At 40.5% G+C, this 15090-nt stretch overlaps 1 protein-coding gene across 1 annotated transcript in view; it reads left to right on the top strand.

Annotated features, from left to right (window-relative positions):
• The window catches only part of LOC149220577 (uncharacterized), a 529656-nt gene that overhangs the window by 29693 nt on the left and 484873 nt on the right, over positions 1 to 15090 (top strand). The window lies entirely within an intron of this gene.

The raw sequence follows: 15090 nt of genomic DNA, 5'->3' as shown, positions 1-15090 counted from the left end.
ACACTTACCAAGGCAGCACTTCAGGAAATCTGTACAGCTCAAAGAACAAGCAGAAAAAGGCAGTTTTTGTGAGCAAAACAGTGGAAAAATTGATTTTCAGCACGAATATCGAGGAGGCGATTTTCTGCACGATTTTCGAGGACTGTCCGTACAAGTCCGTACGGTCGTCCGTACAGTCCGTACGGTCCGCACATCTGTACGGTCCGTACATCCGTACGATCCGTACAGCACGTTCAGCCATTTTCCAGATTGTCTGTTAGCTGAAAAACAGATAAGTTTGCTTGCTGGAAAAATTTCTGTTTTGCTGATTTTCGCTGAAAAATTTTCTCTCTGTAAAAAGGCATTTTCCAGAAATAAAGAAGAGCTCTCAAACTGGTTTTTCCCAAGAGTTGTAGGGGGTTTTTCCAGAGTCAAGTTGACCAAAAATATCAGTGTTTTAATGTGTTTTAATGGCTGTTTTTGATTGCTGATTTTTTAATTCTGCAATTTCCAGCATTCTGAAAAATTTCCAGAATTTGTGTTTTCAGCAATATTTATTTTTTCAGTTTGTTAAATGTATGGTTATGGGAATGGGCATTTAACTACATGGGAGAAATAAGGAGAAATTGAAAACCGGGGTGGGAAAATAGAAAATTTTACATGGTATCAGAGCTTGAGTGCTGAAAGGCAGTTTGGGACAGCAAAAGAAAAAAATACAGCTGCTGATTTTTTCACTCAGAAAATTTCAGCACGCTGATTTTTCTTAAACAACAGTTTTATCTTTACCACATCAGTGCTATTTTTCAGTTTTAGGACAGCAAGATGTCATTGGGATTGAGGGTGGAGGATAGGTTGGATGGGCATACAAATTACAGCGTTTGGAAGGAGAGAATGCAGAGTATCTTTGAGGAGGCAGAAGTCTGGGATATCATGGTGCATACAGCACAGCACCCTGTTGTTGTGCCTACTGATGCTACTCAGTTGGCAGCTTATAATAGAAAGAACAACAAGGGTAAGAGATTGATTCTAGACGGAATCAAAGACCATTGCATTCCTCATGTGAGAGGAAAGAGCAATGCCCATGAGATGTGGACAGCATTGTCCAATCTCTACCAGAGTACCAATGAGAACCGGAAGATGGTCCTGAAGGAGAAGCTGAAGAACATTAAGATGGGGAATGATAGTGCAGCTGGATATCTCACAAAGATTACCAATGTGAGAGATGAGTTGGCAGCGATTGGAGAGGCCATTCCATCCACTGAGTTGGTGCGTATTGCAGTGAATGGCCTCCCCCGTTCATGTTTGAACTTTGTTGATGGGGTTTGTGCACGTGAGACCCTTCCCACATGGGAGAGGTTTTGGGATGATTGTATTCAGACAGAGATCAGGAAAGGACAGCTTGGGGCAGCCAAGCCAGTTGAGCAGGATGAGGACGTAGCACTGGTGGCAGGAGGCAAGAAAGGCAAAGGGAAGAAGCAAGCTTCCACAAGCGGTGGTGGAGGCAAAGGCAAAGGTAAAGGTAAACAGGGTAACTCACAGAAGGACTATTTCAAAGTGAAGTGTTGGAATTGTCAGAAGATGGGACACTATGCAGTTGTGTGTCCGGAGAAGAAGAAGAAGAAGGGGAAGAACCAGGATGTGGCAGCTTCAGCTGAGATTGAGGACTTTGCAGGTCGTTTTGACTGGGAGTTTGCGTTCACTACATGTGAGTCCTCTAGTGCAGGATCACCTGCGACACAGGTTCAGAGGGAGCATGCTTTTCCCTCGATTAGCGGAGCATCTACAGGTATCTGGTATGTGGACAGTGGGGCTTCACGTCACATGACAGGAGTCCGGGAGTACTTCTCAGAGCTTTCAGAGAGTGGCATTGATATTGAGGTAGTACTCGGTGATGACAGAGTTGTTAGAGCAGTCGGGGTGGGTACACTGACATTTCAGAGGGAGTCCAAACCTCCCTTGAAAGTGTCAGATGTTCTTTATGTGCCAGGGATGAGGAAGAACCTCATATCCGTCTCAGCTTTGGAGGACAGAGGATATGAGGTACTGTTCAGGGGAGGACAGGTGTTGATGTATCTCAGGGGCACTCCAGCTGATTCAGCTAGAGTGATAGGTGTACGCCATGCAAAGGTGTACAAGTTTGCATTCCAGCCCCTTTTGGCATTGAGCAGTAGTACCGACAGCAGAGCTAGCAGTTCTGAGCTGTGTGAGATTTGGCACCGCAGGATGGGACACATGTATCATGGAGCCTTGAGGACATTGCGGGAGATCACCACAGGTGTGCCAGATTTTAGTACTGATCACTTTGATACTTGCAGAGGTTGTGCAATGGGCAAGTTTGCCAAATTCCCTTTTCCCAGCAGTGACAGCAGAGCGATGGGGATACTTGATTTGATTCATTCCGATGTGAGCGGTCGGATGTCTCATGTTTCCTTGAGTGGATATGAGTACTATGTCTTATTCATTGATGATCACTCCAGGAGGACCTGGATTTATTTCTTGAAGACCAAGAGTGAGGTCTTCAAGCGGTTTCAGGAGTTCAGAGCTCTTGTGGAGACTCAGACAGGTCGAAAGATCAAGTCCCTGAGGTCGGACAATGGAGGAGAGTACACCCTTGGAGAGTTTGTTGACTATTGTGCGGAGGCAGGCATTAGGAAGGAGTTCACTGTTCCTTACAACCCCCAGCAGAACGGGGTTGCGGAGAGGAAGAACAGATCCATCATAGGGGCTGCCAAAGCCATGTTACATGATCAGGGGTTGCCATTGTTCTTGTGGGCAGAGGCCTGCAACACAACTGTTTACTTGCAGAACAGGAGTCCGCATCGTGCCTTGGGGCACATGACTCCGGAGGAGGCTTTCTCTGGGAAGAAGCCTGATATTGGTCATCTTCATATCTTTGGATGCATTACATACTCCTATATACCCAAGGAGAAGAGGACCAAACTAGAGCCCACCGCAGAGAAGGGTATCTTTGTGGGCTACAGTGAGACCTCAAAGGCCTTTCGGATTTACATTCCTGCACAGAGGAGAGTTGTTGTCAGACGGGATGTGAAGTTCGAGGAGGACAGGGCCTTTAGGAGGTCACGGGAGTTAGAGTATCTGGATCAGCCAGACCCTCAGCAGCAGTTGAGTCAGTCGCAGGGATCCAGTGGGCAGGGATCAGGAGGATCCGGAGGTACATCTATGAGGATGTCAGGTCCATCAGTGAGCAGTGGCTCGCCGAGCCAGAGGGGTGGTGCTCCGAGCAGTTCACAGAGCAGTTCACTAGGGAGTCCACTGATGGACAGTTCACACGGTACCTCAGCGTCTACAGGTTCAGGTGCAGGCAGGAGGACAGCAGACAGACAGTCAGGAGTTCAGTCTACTGATGGTGATGAGGAGGAGGAGTTTCATTCTCCTATGGGAGAAGCATGCTCAGGGAAGAGGAAGCCCAAGTGGCTTCAGGACACCTTGAGAGATGCCACATCTGTTGCTGAGCCGAAGAGGCCGGTCAGAGAGAGTAGACCACCTAAGAGGTTTTGTAGCTATATGGCGATGGTTACCAACATCCGTGACTCTGAGCCTTCTAGCTATGAGGAGGCAGCTAGCCAGCAGGTCTGGAGAGAGGCCATGCAGGAGGAGTATTCTTCTATCATGAAGAATGATGTTTGGGAGGTGGTGCAGAGGCCTGAGGGCAAATCCATGGTTACTTCCAGATGGCTTTACAAGGTAAAGCATGCTGCAGATGGTAGCATTGAGAAATTCAAAGCGAGGTTTGTGGCTAGAGGGTTCTCCCAGGTAGAGGGAGTTGATTATGAGGAGACCTTCGCTCCCGTGGCTCGATATACTTCGATCCGCTCCATTATATCGATAGCAGCAGAGATGGGTTGGAAGATCCACCAGATGGATGTGAAGACCGCATTTCTCAATGGCTTCATACAGGAGGAGGTGTACATTGAGTAGCCACAGGGCTTTGAGGTGCATGGGAAGGAGTCCCATGTGTGCAGATTGAAGAAGGCCCTTTATGGCCTGAAGCAAGCTCCCAGAGCTTGGTACTCCAGGATAGATGCATACTTGCAGGGGATGGGTTTCATAAAGAGTGAGGCAGATCCGAACCTTTACTTTATTGTGATTGGTGAGGAGCCTCTCATTCTGGTGCTGTATGTGGATGACTTGATCATTACAGGTGCAGAGAGACTCATAGAGCACTGCAAGAGAGATCTTGCGGCGGAGTTTGAGATGAAGGACATCGGCTTGATGCATTACTTTTTGGGTTTGGAGGTGTGGCAGGAGGAGGGGCATTTCTTCCTGGGGCAGGGGAAGTATATTGTGGACATCCTTAGCAGATTCCACATGGAGGATTGTAGACCCATGTCGACACCGATGATCACCAATTGGAAGAAGCTTCATGCTTCGGATTCCGAGTTGGTGGATCCCACATTGTACAGGCAGCTGATTGGTTCCTTGATGTATTTGGTCAACACTAGACCAGACATCTGTTTTGCAGTCAACACGATGAGTCAGCTTATGTGTGAGCCTAGGAAGGTTCACTGGGTGGCTGCAAAACACATTTTGCGGTACTTGCAGGGGACAGTGGATTATGGTCTGGACTACAGGCAGGGAGATGGAGTGAGATTGGCAGGATACACTGATTCTGATTGGGCAGGTTGTGCTTCTGATAGGAAGAGCACTTCAGGGTGTTGTTTTGGGTTGGGTTCAGCAGTAGTGTCATGGTTCAGCCGGAAGCAGCAGTCAGTAGCACTGAGTTCAGCGGAAGCAGAGTATATGGCAGCCAGTCTAGCTAGTTGTGAGGCCATCTGGCTTTGCAAGATGTTGTTTGGCTTATTTGGTCAGCCGTTGAGACCTTCAGTGATTTACTGTGATAATCAGAGTTGCATTAAACTCACGGAGAATCCAGTATTTCATGACAGGTCAAAGCATATCGGGATCAAATATCATTTCATCAGAGACTATGTTCAGAAGGGAGCTGTGAAGCTTGAGTATATTTCCACTGATGAGCAGGTTGCAGATATTCTTACCAAAGCCTTACCACGGGGCAAGCATGTCTACTTCAGAGACAAGATGGGTGTGGTGAGGAACACCTTCCTCGGTAAGAGGGAGTGTTGAAATTTGGTACCGGAGGACAGGTGGTTCCCTAAGGCTTTGATCTTTGGCCTAGGGAAAAGTGTCCAAAAGAATTTAATTTTTCTCCTAAAGTAACTTTATAATTTTTCTATAAAGTTAAATCTAATTTGAAAGTGACTTTAAGTGATAAAGTTACTAAGTCTAATTTTAAAGTGACTTTTATAAAGTCAATGAAAAATTAGAAAGGAAAAGTGACTTTGGAAATAAATGACTAAGTGGGTCTTTATTAAAGTGGGGTGAATTAAAAAATAGAAAGTGAGATTTAAATGAGCATTTAATCTCAGCCATTGATCTAAATCTATTTCAGCCATTGGATTTAGGGATCACCCAAAAGTCATTTAGGGTTGGGTTAAGGGAGGAAAAGGAGGAAAAGATCATTCATTCTTTCATGAGCAGATTGGGAGAAGGAGAGCAAGAGAGCAAAGGAGATTTCTGGACAAGGAGGAGAAAGAGGCAGCAGTTTGGCACACTTACCAAGGCAGCACTTCAGCAAATCCGTACAGCTCAAAGAACAAGCAGAAAAAGGCAGTTTTTGTGAGCAAAACAGTGGAAAAATTGATTTTCAGCACGAATATCGAGGAGGCGATTTTCTGCACGATTTTCGAGGACTGTCCGTACAAGTCCGTACGGTCCATACGTCCGTACAACCATTTTCCAGATTGTCTGTTAGCTGAAAAACAGATAAGTTTGCTTGCTGGAAAAATTTCTGTTTTGCTGATTTTTGCTGAAAAATTTTCTCTCTGTAAAAAGGCATTTTCCAGAAATAAAGAAGAGCTCTCAAACTGGTTTTCCCCAAGAGTTGTAGGGGGTTTTTCCAGGGTCAAGTTGACCAAAAATATCAGTGTTTTAATGTGTTTTAATGGCTGTTTTTGATTGCTGATTTTTTAATTCTGCAATTTCTAGCATTCTGAAAAATTTCCAGAATTTGTGTTTTCAGCAATATTTATTTTTTCAGTCTGTTAAATGTATGGTTATGGGAATGGGCATTTAACTACATGGGAGAAATAAGGAGAAACTGAAAACCGGGGTGGGAAAACAGAAAATTTTACATGAAAAAGAAAATGATGCAAAAGAGATAGGGAAGCTCGATGAAGATAAGTAGAGTCACAATACTTGGTAATGGAAAAGAGACAAGGAAGCCTGATGATGACCCAATGAGACACATCCAGAGGTAGAGTCATAGCATGCTAACCTAACATAAGGAAGCTTCTTGTGTTCTAGATAACTCAGTATGGTAGAGTCATAGAAAACTGTGTGCCTTTATTCCTCAACTTCTCCTTGTTGAATTTTGTAGCTATGGTCGGTCTTCATAATTTATATTCTAGCCCTTGAAATATATAATGAAATTGTAAGACATGTTTTTCATGTCATTTTTATTGTTTAGCCCTTGAAAGAATTAATATAAGACTTGTTCTTCATGTCTGTATCAAAAGAGAAATTTTCGAAATTTGAATTTTTGGCTCCAAACTTGTCAAGTCGGCCCCAGTGAAGAGACACCCATTCGGACAGGTATAACACTATATAAAGCACTCGACCTCCTCCACAAGGCACCATTCGACCTCCCACAATACATGAGATATTCTCGGCACCCTAACGAAGAAGAAGTAGGATGAATTCATCTCTAACATTTCTCTCTCTACTTGACTTCGCACGTGTGATTTTTCTGGGCAGTTTCTAGGCAGCAGGGCCGAAATTCTGGACAGTAGGGCCGAAATTTTGGGCATATTCTAGGAGGCTGAACTTCGGCCTAGGCAGACCAGAGAGGGCCAAATTTGTTGGGAAGAAGATTAACTTGACAAGAGGGATGTTTGAACATGTTTGACTATAGTATTGTTGGTCAATTTGACCTTCGTAGTTGACTAGCAGTTTTAGGTGTATCTCTTGTTGAACTGAAAAATTCTCCCCCAAGTGGGTTTTCCCAGGGTAAATCTTGTGTTCTCTTTGTGCATTGTGATCTCTACTGTCCTTATGCATTTATGGTTGAATTTTTTAAGTATAATTGCTTAATGATAAACTGGAATTATTAAAAGAAGATCTGCATCATTATAATTTAGAAGTAATTATTAATATTTCAAAAATCTGTGCTTATATCTATTGCACTTGAAATATCAACATGGTTTTAGAGCTTTGGTGAAGAAAAGGACATTGAGATCACTCGCAAAGATCACTAGCAAAGGGAAGAGTATTGAAGAAGACCTATTGAAGAGCATTGCTTATCGATGACTATGGGTTCCTCTATGAAGTTAGAGAATAAATTGGAAGGAGCTACAAATTTCAGGGCTTGGAAATCAAGGATTGACCTCATACTTGCAAAGAATGATCTCTTGGTTATGGTGAAGGGCAAGGTCATCAAACCTTCAGATGGTGAAGGGAAAATAAAATATGAGAAGGATGAATCAAAACTAGAAGTATCATTGTAGACTTCGTCAAAGATCATTTGATTCCTTATGTTGCAAATCATGATGATCTCTTGGGTATTGTGAAGGGCAAGGTCTATCAAACCTTCAAATAGTGAAGGGAAAATAAAATATGAGAAGGATGATATCACAACTAGAAGTATCATTGTAGACTTTGTCAAAGATCATTTGATTCCTTATGTCGCAAATCATGACTCTTCAAAGATGTATGATGCCCTAATTGGATTATACCCTATCAACAACATTGGTCAAGCAATGAGTTTGAAAAATGAGCTTCGTGATGTTAGAATAACAAGAAATGATACTATAGCCTAATATTTCATGAGGATTTCTCAATTAAGAGATCAACTTCAAGCAATTGACGAAATAATTTTTGAAAGGGAACTTGTGACTACAACACTTAATTTTTTACTTGACTCATGGGATTCATTTGCGTCTAGTATTTGTGGCAGGAAGGAGATTCCAAGCTTTGAAGAACTCTGGATCTCATGTACTCAAGAAGAATCTAGTCATACAAAGGAAAAGATTCAAAGATCTGATGAAAGGGATTCTCAAGCTTTTGCAACAATTTTCAAGAAGGCTAGAGGAAGAAAAAAGTTTGGATTCCAAAGTATAATTAAAGGAAGAAGACTTGGAGGTAGAAGCCTGCTTCTCAAGGAAAGAAAGATATGTTGAAAGTTCAAAGTCACTGTAGATATGATTGTCCTAAAAGATTAGATGATAGTAAGAGAAAATGAAAGAATCATGCTACCATGGCAAACATTGAAGAACATCCAAAGAAACCCAAGAATGAAAATCCAAGTGACAAAGATTTCTTCTATTTTTATGCTCTTACAGGTTCTATTGCATATAGTGATGATTTGTGGCTAGTAGATAGTGGTGCCTCAAGACACATGATAGGAGACCATGACAATCTTACTAGTCTAATGGAAAGGGGACTATCTCAAAAGGTAGAGCTTGGAGACAACAACAGTTATGCAGTAAAAGGCATTGGGAAGACTTCCATTGAGCTGGAATCAGGTGAAAATGTTCATCTTAGCAATATACTATATGTACCAGGTTTGAAAAAGAATTTGGTTTCTATTTCATGTTTGGAAGATAAAGGAGATAGAGTAGCATTTGTTGATGGTAAAGTACTTGTGTGGCCAAAGAACTCTAGTATAGATTTTGCTAGAGTAATTGCGTTCGTGAATGAAGGTTGTATAGACTCTTGAAACAACTTTCTCAAGCATTAGTACATAATGATATCAATCCATGTGAACTTTGACATAGCAGATATGCTCACCTTCACTATAAAGCTTTGCCAACTTTAAATCAGATGGTTTTAGGTGTTCCAAAATCGCAGATGGAGCATGAAGATGAAAAGGCCGTGCGGAAGTAGGTCCAAGGAAATTTTGGATCTAATTCATTTTGATGTATGTGGTCTAATGCTAGTGAAATCTCTTGGAGGCTCTGTATCATGTAACCTTTATTGATGATTTCTCTTGCAAGATATGGATTTAGTTCACGAAGACAAAGGATGAAGTCTTCAACGAGTTTTAGGAATTTAACGCTGAAGTGGAAAACTTGAAAGGGAAAGGAAATCAAGATTCTGAGATCAGATAATGGAGGAGAATATACTTCCAAGGAGCTTGTTTCCTTTTGTAAAGAAGTTGGGATTAAGAGGGAGTTGATAGTCCCTTACAATCCACAACAAAATGGAGTTGCTGAAAGAAAGAACAAAATCATTGAAGAATCTGTTAAGGCAATGATGCATGATCAAGACTTGCCTATGTTTCTATGGAGTGAAGCATCTATGACAACTGTCTATATTCAAAATAGAAGTCCTCATCGAATTTTGGAAGACAAGACTCCTAAAGAAGCATTCACCGGACATAAACCACCGGTTAGACATTTAAGAATATTTGGTTTTTCAGTCTATATCCATGTACCCAAAGATAAGAGAAAGAAGCTAGAGCCTTTAGGAAAGAAAGGAATATTCGTTGGATATAGTGAGTCATCAAAGGCCTATAGAATCTATGTTCCAGGACAATGACAGGTTGAAGTCAACAGGGACGTGACCTTTGATGAAAATGTTGCCTATTGGAAATCCAAAGAAGTTCCCATGGACTTTGATGATGATGAAGAACATGAAGTTTCCAAGGGAGAAGGTTCAAGTCCATCCAATTTAAACATCCCGTAAATTGTCAAGAAGAGCTAGAAGGGCCTAGCGATCCAGTGGACCCAATTGTTGTTCCTAAAATAAGAAAAAGGTTGTCTTGGCTTAGATCTACTTTGTAGGAAGCAGAAGGAAATGCAACACCATGTGGCACCTTCAGGGAAAGTAAGAGACTGTAGAGATATTCTTGATATGCAACATTGATGACTAATCTCATTGATCCTGAACCTTCCACCTTTGAAGAAGTAGTTAGCCAACAAGTTTGGAAGGATGCGATGTTGGAAGAATACCAATCGATTATGAAGAATGATGTATGGGTGATTGTGCTTAGACCTGAAAGGAAGTCAGTGGTAACCTCCAAAAAGGTATACAAGATCAAGCATGCAATGTGTTGACCCTGCTGCCTACACCTACCTACAAGTCAGTGAGAAAAGCCTTCAAACCCACAAGGTGTGGTTGGTGGCAGGGAACTCGGAGAAGGGGCTGTCAAACTAATCCCGACTCTCTTTGTTTGGGCTATCTCCTAAGTTAGCTAAGGGGGGTGGTCCCTAATGAAAAGTTAAGTTAAAGAGATGTGAGTTTCTAGGAGAATTGTTAGAGTTAAATAGATTATTTCTTTAAGATTTATAAACGAAAACTGATATGAGCAATAACCATCAATACACTAGATAAGCCTGAAATACATAAACAACCAGTTCCCTCAAAGTATTGCTCTTTAAGAAATGAAATTGTATTTTCTTAAAATGAAGTGAAATGCTTTCAAATGGAAAGCCAAAATAATCCTGAAAAGTGAAACAATAAATTGTTAGCACAAGATATTATAAATGATTTTAAGATGAATAAGTCTACAAATCAAGGCATGAAAACTATCTTGCTCAAAATGATACAAAAAGAACTCAAATATTAGACCAAGATGCAATTAAGTTTGCAACCCAAAATAATAGTACTTGAAAGTGAAATCAACTATTCATGACAATATGCAATTAAACCAAAAGATAAGCCAATTTCCAAGTACAAGAAAATTAAACTTGCTGCAAAATTAAAAGGGATTATAATGCTTGCATCCAAAGTGCCTCTTGAAAGAAGATTTGCATGTGAGACTTTAAACCATCAAGATAGCAAGAAATTTAAGAACTTTGCAAACAAAGCAAATGTGATGGAATGTTGTTCTTAGTTTATTTTATTAATTAGTGCTAAGACAAAGTTACAATTGAATTCTAGTCTTCAGACCTCATCCTCGCCCAAATATTTGGATCTCACAATGAGGAGCCAATAGAGGTAGAGGGTCCCTAAAAGTCTATTCAACCAACTTAAGTTGGAGGTAAGTTTTAGTGAGGCTTAGGGCCTTCCTATTCTAAAATGCCTAGATGAAGTGCAAATTGTGTTAATTCCCCAAATTAAACTAATGCTTCAAAGAGAAATAGTTTGCAAAACTTGAGAGCGTATGCATGTGGGAATTTAAATATAAGATTAGTAAAAATTTGCATGTGGAGTGAAATGTGTTGATTTTAGGCATGCACAATATGAAATTAAAAGCTAGAAAGTTAAGAAAAACTAAAAGCAAGATTAGGCCACCCACAAGAATCCCTCCTCTAAATGAGGAAGTGGGATGCCATGGGAAAATCCCATGCTCCCTCCAACATTTTTTTTAATCTTTTATTAGCGCTTAAAGTGGGTAAAAATGCCTCTAAGAGGGCAACCCACAATACGAGAGAGATCTTTACAAAGATGAGACTCTAACAAAGCTAGACTCTCTCCCCAAAAATATAACAACAAACTTGAAGATGGAAAAAACTCTCCAAAAGAGATTCACAAGGCTCAAAAGGCCCACGGCCTAGATGAGTTTGCAACTCTCTTCCAGGTGCTTATGGCCTCCCTAGAAATCAGTCTTTGGATAGCGTGAGGGGGTGCTGCATACACACGAGTGAGTAGTTTTCCAAAGTTTCTCCTCAAGCTCCTTGTTGCCCAATGTTCAAGTCTATGGGCTGCAAAACACAAAAATACCAATTGTCAGTGTGAAATTAGGAAAAAGAAACCAAAACTAAACTTAGAATTTAATTTACGAAGTACTGGCTCAAGTAATGGGAGTGAATCCCTATACTTGCCTAGCTTTAGAAATGACTCTTGAATAGGAGATATAACTTTGAAAGAACTAGAATCAAAGAAGTATTTTGAATTCTAAATGGATGATCAAGTAGGTATAGAGTAAGAAAACTCCCTTTTGCTATTTGTTGGATGGAAAACTTGAAGTGAAAAAAATGGCTGAGTCTTGGATCGCTATGACTCTAGGAGTGAGTTGATCTAATTGAGATTTCTCCCACTTCCAGGTAGGTCCCTGCACACAATACAAAAGATCTTTCCTACACATTTGAACACATATTAGTTTGCACAAGATTAGAGCAATATAATGAATAAGATAAACCAAACATTCCTCCTAAAATGAATTGACAAGCTTATCCCTAGAATACTACTCTAAATCAATGATATGTGCAAGATAGCTTGCACACATCAATCCAAGCAAGATGACAAGTATAAACTAATATTAATTCAATAGGCGAAAGAAATTAAACACAATAGCAGTAGCATGAAAGGACATCACTTCATAACGCCAAGAGAACACTAGCGAGGTAGCTCCAAAGTCTTGATTATATTAAAAAGTATGCAAGTACAAAATGACAAAGTTTCCTCAAGCCCAATAGCTCATTACATGATGCAAAGATGAGAGCCAAAGCTCATTTAAATAGGCAAATGGGAGCCAATCCCAATGGAGAAACCAAGTGATAAGTGGAGAAATCTGGAGATCACAAAGCCAAATTGAACTCCAAGTGTATGAGAGATCAAAACATGTGTGAGGTTAAATCTGAAATGTGGCAGTGTATACTCCTGTTCAGGCCAGTGTATGAGTATGAGTGACACAAGCATATATTTGTGTGGGGATGAAGGGAAACATATCCCGCAATTTACTCTTGAAAATTGCCACTAACAAATGTAATGATTGCTGCCTGCATGGAGTCTTATTTGCTGTTGTGTGAAAGTTGTGTGTTATCATCAACATAAAACTACCTCTAATTGTTGTGTACAAGCTGTAGGAACTGCTGCGTTCAATCTTTTCCTCATGTGCATATTTATTAACTGCTGATGAGTGTGAGAGATGCTTGGCAAGTATGTATATCACTGAAGTAAATAGGAGACAAACTCCCAACGAATTTTCAACAATAGACCATGTTGATGACACCTCTCAAAAATGAATCCCAAACTGCTACGTATAAGCTGAAGTAGACTACGTGTAGGCTGATCTAACAGTGTGTTGACTGTTGTAGACGTTGGCTGCTTGGTACGTGTAAAGTTTGGTGGAGACATATCTCCCCAAATATCTTAATCAAAACCCAAACAAATCAACCATATGTACGCTGATTTTTTCTTGCTGCGTGGAGCTTTGAGTGACTGTGCAGTTTGTTATGCGTAGAGGCTGATATAACATGCTGAGTGGACAAGTCTGATTTGGCAGCCAATCACGTGGAAAAATTCCCTCAAACTAGAATGCTCACACCCAAATCTATCTTCAATTCTCTGCTGGTAGTTTCGTTGACCATTGATGGACCTACGTGGAGTTACAATTGGTCATGTGCGTAGAGTTCTTTTAATGAGCATGTGCATAATTGTTGTTTAGATTGCCTCATACGTAGACCATGGAGAGTGAGGTGGGGTCCATTCCCCACTCACTAAACTTATCAAATTTTAATTTCTCAACATTTGAATTAAATCAAAGTTGTAACTTCAAAAATTCCATTGCCTCGTGAACTCAACATGGTGCCTGTTGACTGCCTTTTGACTTGCTTTGACTTGAGTTAGGTTTCATGTGGTGGGCCCTACATAATCGCCATATCATCCTTGAATTTCATTTGGAATTGCCATGTCACTTGTTTGACTTCTTTTGACTTTGGAAAAATTTATAATTTTTTCCAATTATTGTTTTTTTTTGAAAATTTTCCTCATTTTTGCCACTACCATTAGGAAAATTGGCTTTTGAGGGACCATAAGTTGTTTTTTGGCCCCCAAAGTGGGTCCTAGGATAATGTTGGGTCTTTGAAGATGAATTTCGAGTAGTCACATGCCCCAGACATTTGCTAAGGCCATTTATTTACATCATTACATAGAAAATAATTAAAAAAACCTGTTTTGCAGGAAATTTTTAATTATTAAAAAATCTTACTTAGACCTAGCCAAATTCCACAATTTTTTTTGTGTGATTTAGCATGGTAAGATACATCGACACTAGACACTAAGATGTGTTAGGGGTTCAACCTTCAAACCGTCACCCTGGCTTTGGGGTAAAAAGTGAGTGAAGAAACCCAGAAAATTATCCACCTCTGAAAAAGAAAAGATAATTAACCAGATAAAAAAAACACTCCAAGGTGTACTCTTTTGCTGATCGAGTCCCAACATCCCAGGCCTGTTGCAGACTCAAAAACTCATCATTACTAGTACCACTTATTACAATTCCCTGTAGGGTGTGGAATCTGGGTACAAGAAAGATAATGAGAAGATATAAGTAGAGTTAAAAACTCTATTGACTGATGATATATGATGGTACAACTGTCCTCTGGATCATCCTTAGGCGTGGAGTCTTCATATAGTCATTAGGTGCCACTCCAGTGGTCAACATAGTGGATGGCAACATTGACAAATACAAGGCAAGATTTGTGCCTAGAGATTTCTCCTAGAAAGAGGGAGAGGATTACGATGAGACTTTTGCTGCAGTTTCCAGATACACAACTATTAGATCTATTATATTTGTTGCTTCTTCTATGGTTTGGAATTTACATCAGATGGATGTAAAACTACGTTTCTCAATGGCGTGATTAAGGAAGAAGTGTACATAGAACAACCTCAAGGTTTTGATGTTCATAGGAAAGAGTCTCACGTTTGCAGATTGAAGAAATCCTTATATGGACTTAAGCGGGCACCTAGAGCTTGGTATTCTCGAATTGACAGCTACTTGACAAGACTCGATTTCTCCAAAAGTGATGTTGATCCAAATCTATATATCAAGGTTGAGAAGAATGAACCTGTGATTTTATTATTGTATGTTGATGACTTATTTCTGACTAGTGAGAGCATCTCATTATTCAGTGTAAGAGGGAGTTGGCTTTTGAATTCGATATGAAGGATCTTGGTTTGATGTGCTACTATTTGGGGCTAGAGGTATTGCAAAAGCCTGGGGGAATCTTCCTAGTTCAAGGAAAATATAGTATCAAGATCTTGTAGAAGTTTGGAATGATGGACTATAAATTGATGGCAACTCCCATGGTGACAAATTTGAGAAAGTTGAGAGACCCTGAGTCAAATTTGGTAGATCCATCCATGTATTGGAAGCTGATTGGCTCATTGATGTATTAGGGTAATATTAGGCCG

Source organism: Pinus tabuliformis, chromosome Q (genome assembly GCF_031772625.1).
Source record: "Pinus tabuliformis cultivar Carrire ecotype Pingquan chromosome Q, CPIR1, whole genome shotgun sequence".
In the NCBI taxonomy this organism is placed as follows: Eukaryota; Viridiplantae; Streptophyta; class Pinopsida; order Pinales; family Pinaceae; genus Pinus; species Pinus tabuliformis.
The sequence above is the reverse complement of the archived record's forward strand: the minus strand, read 5'-3'. Positions and strand labels throughout refer to the sequence as shown.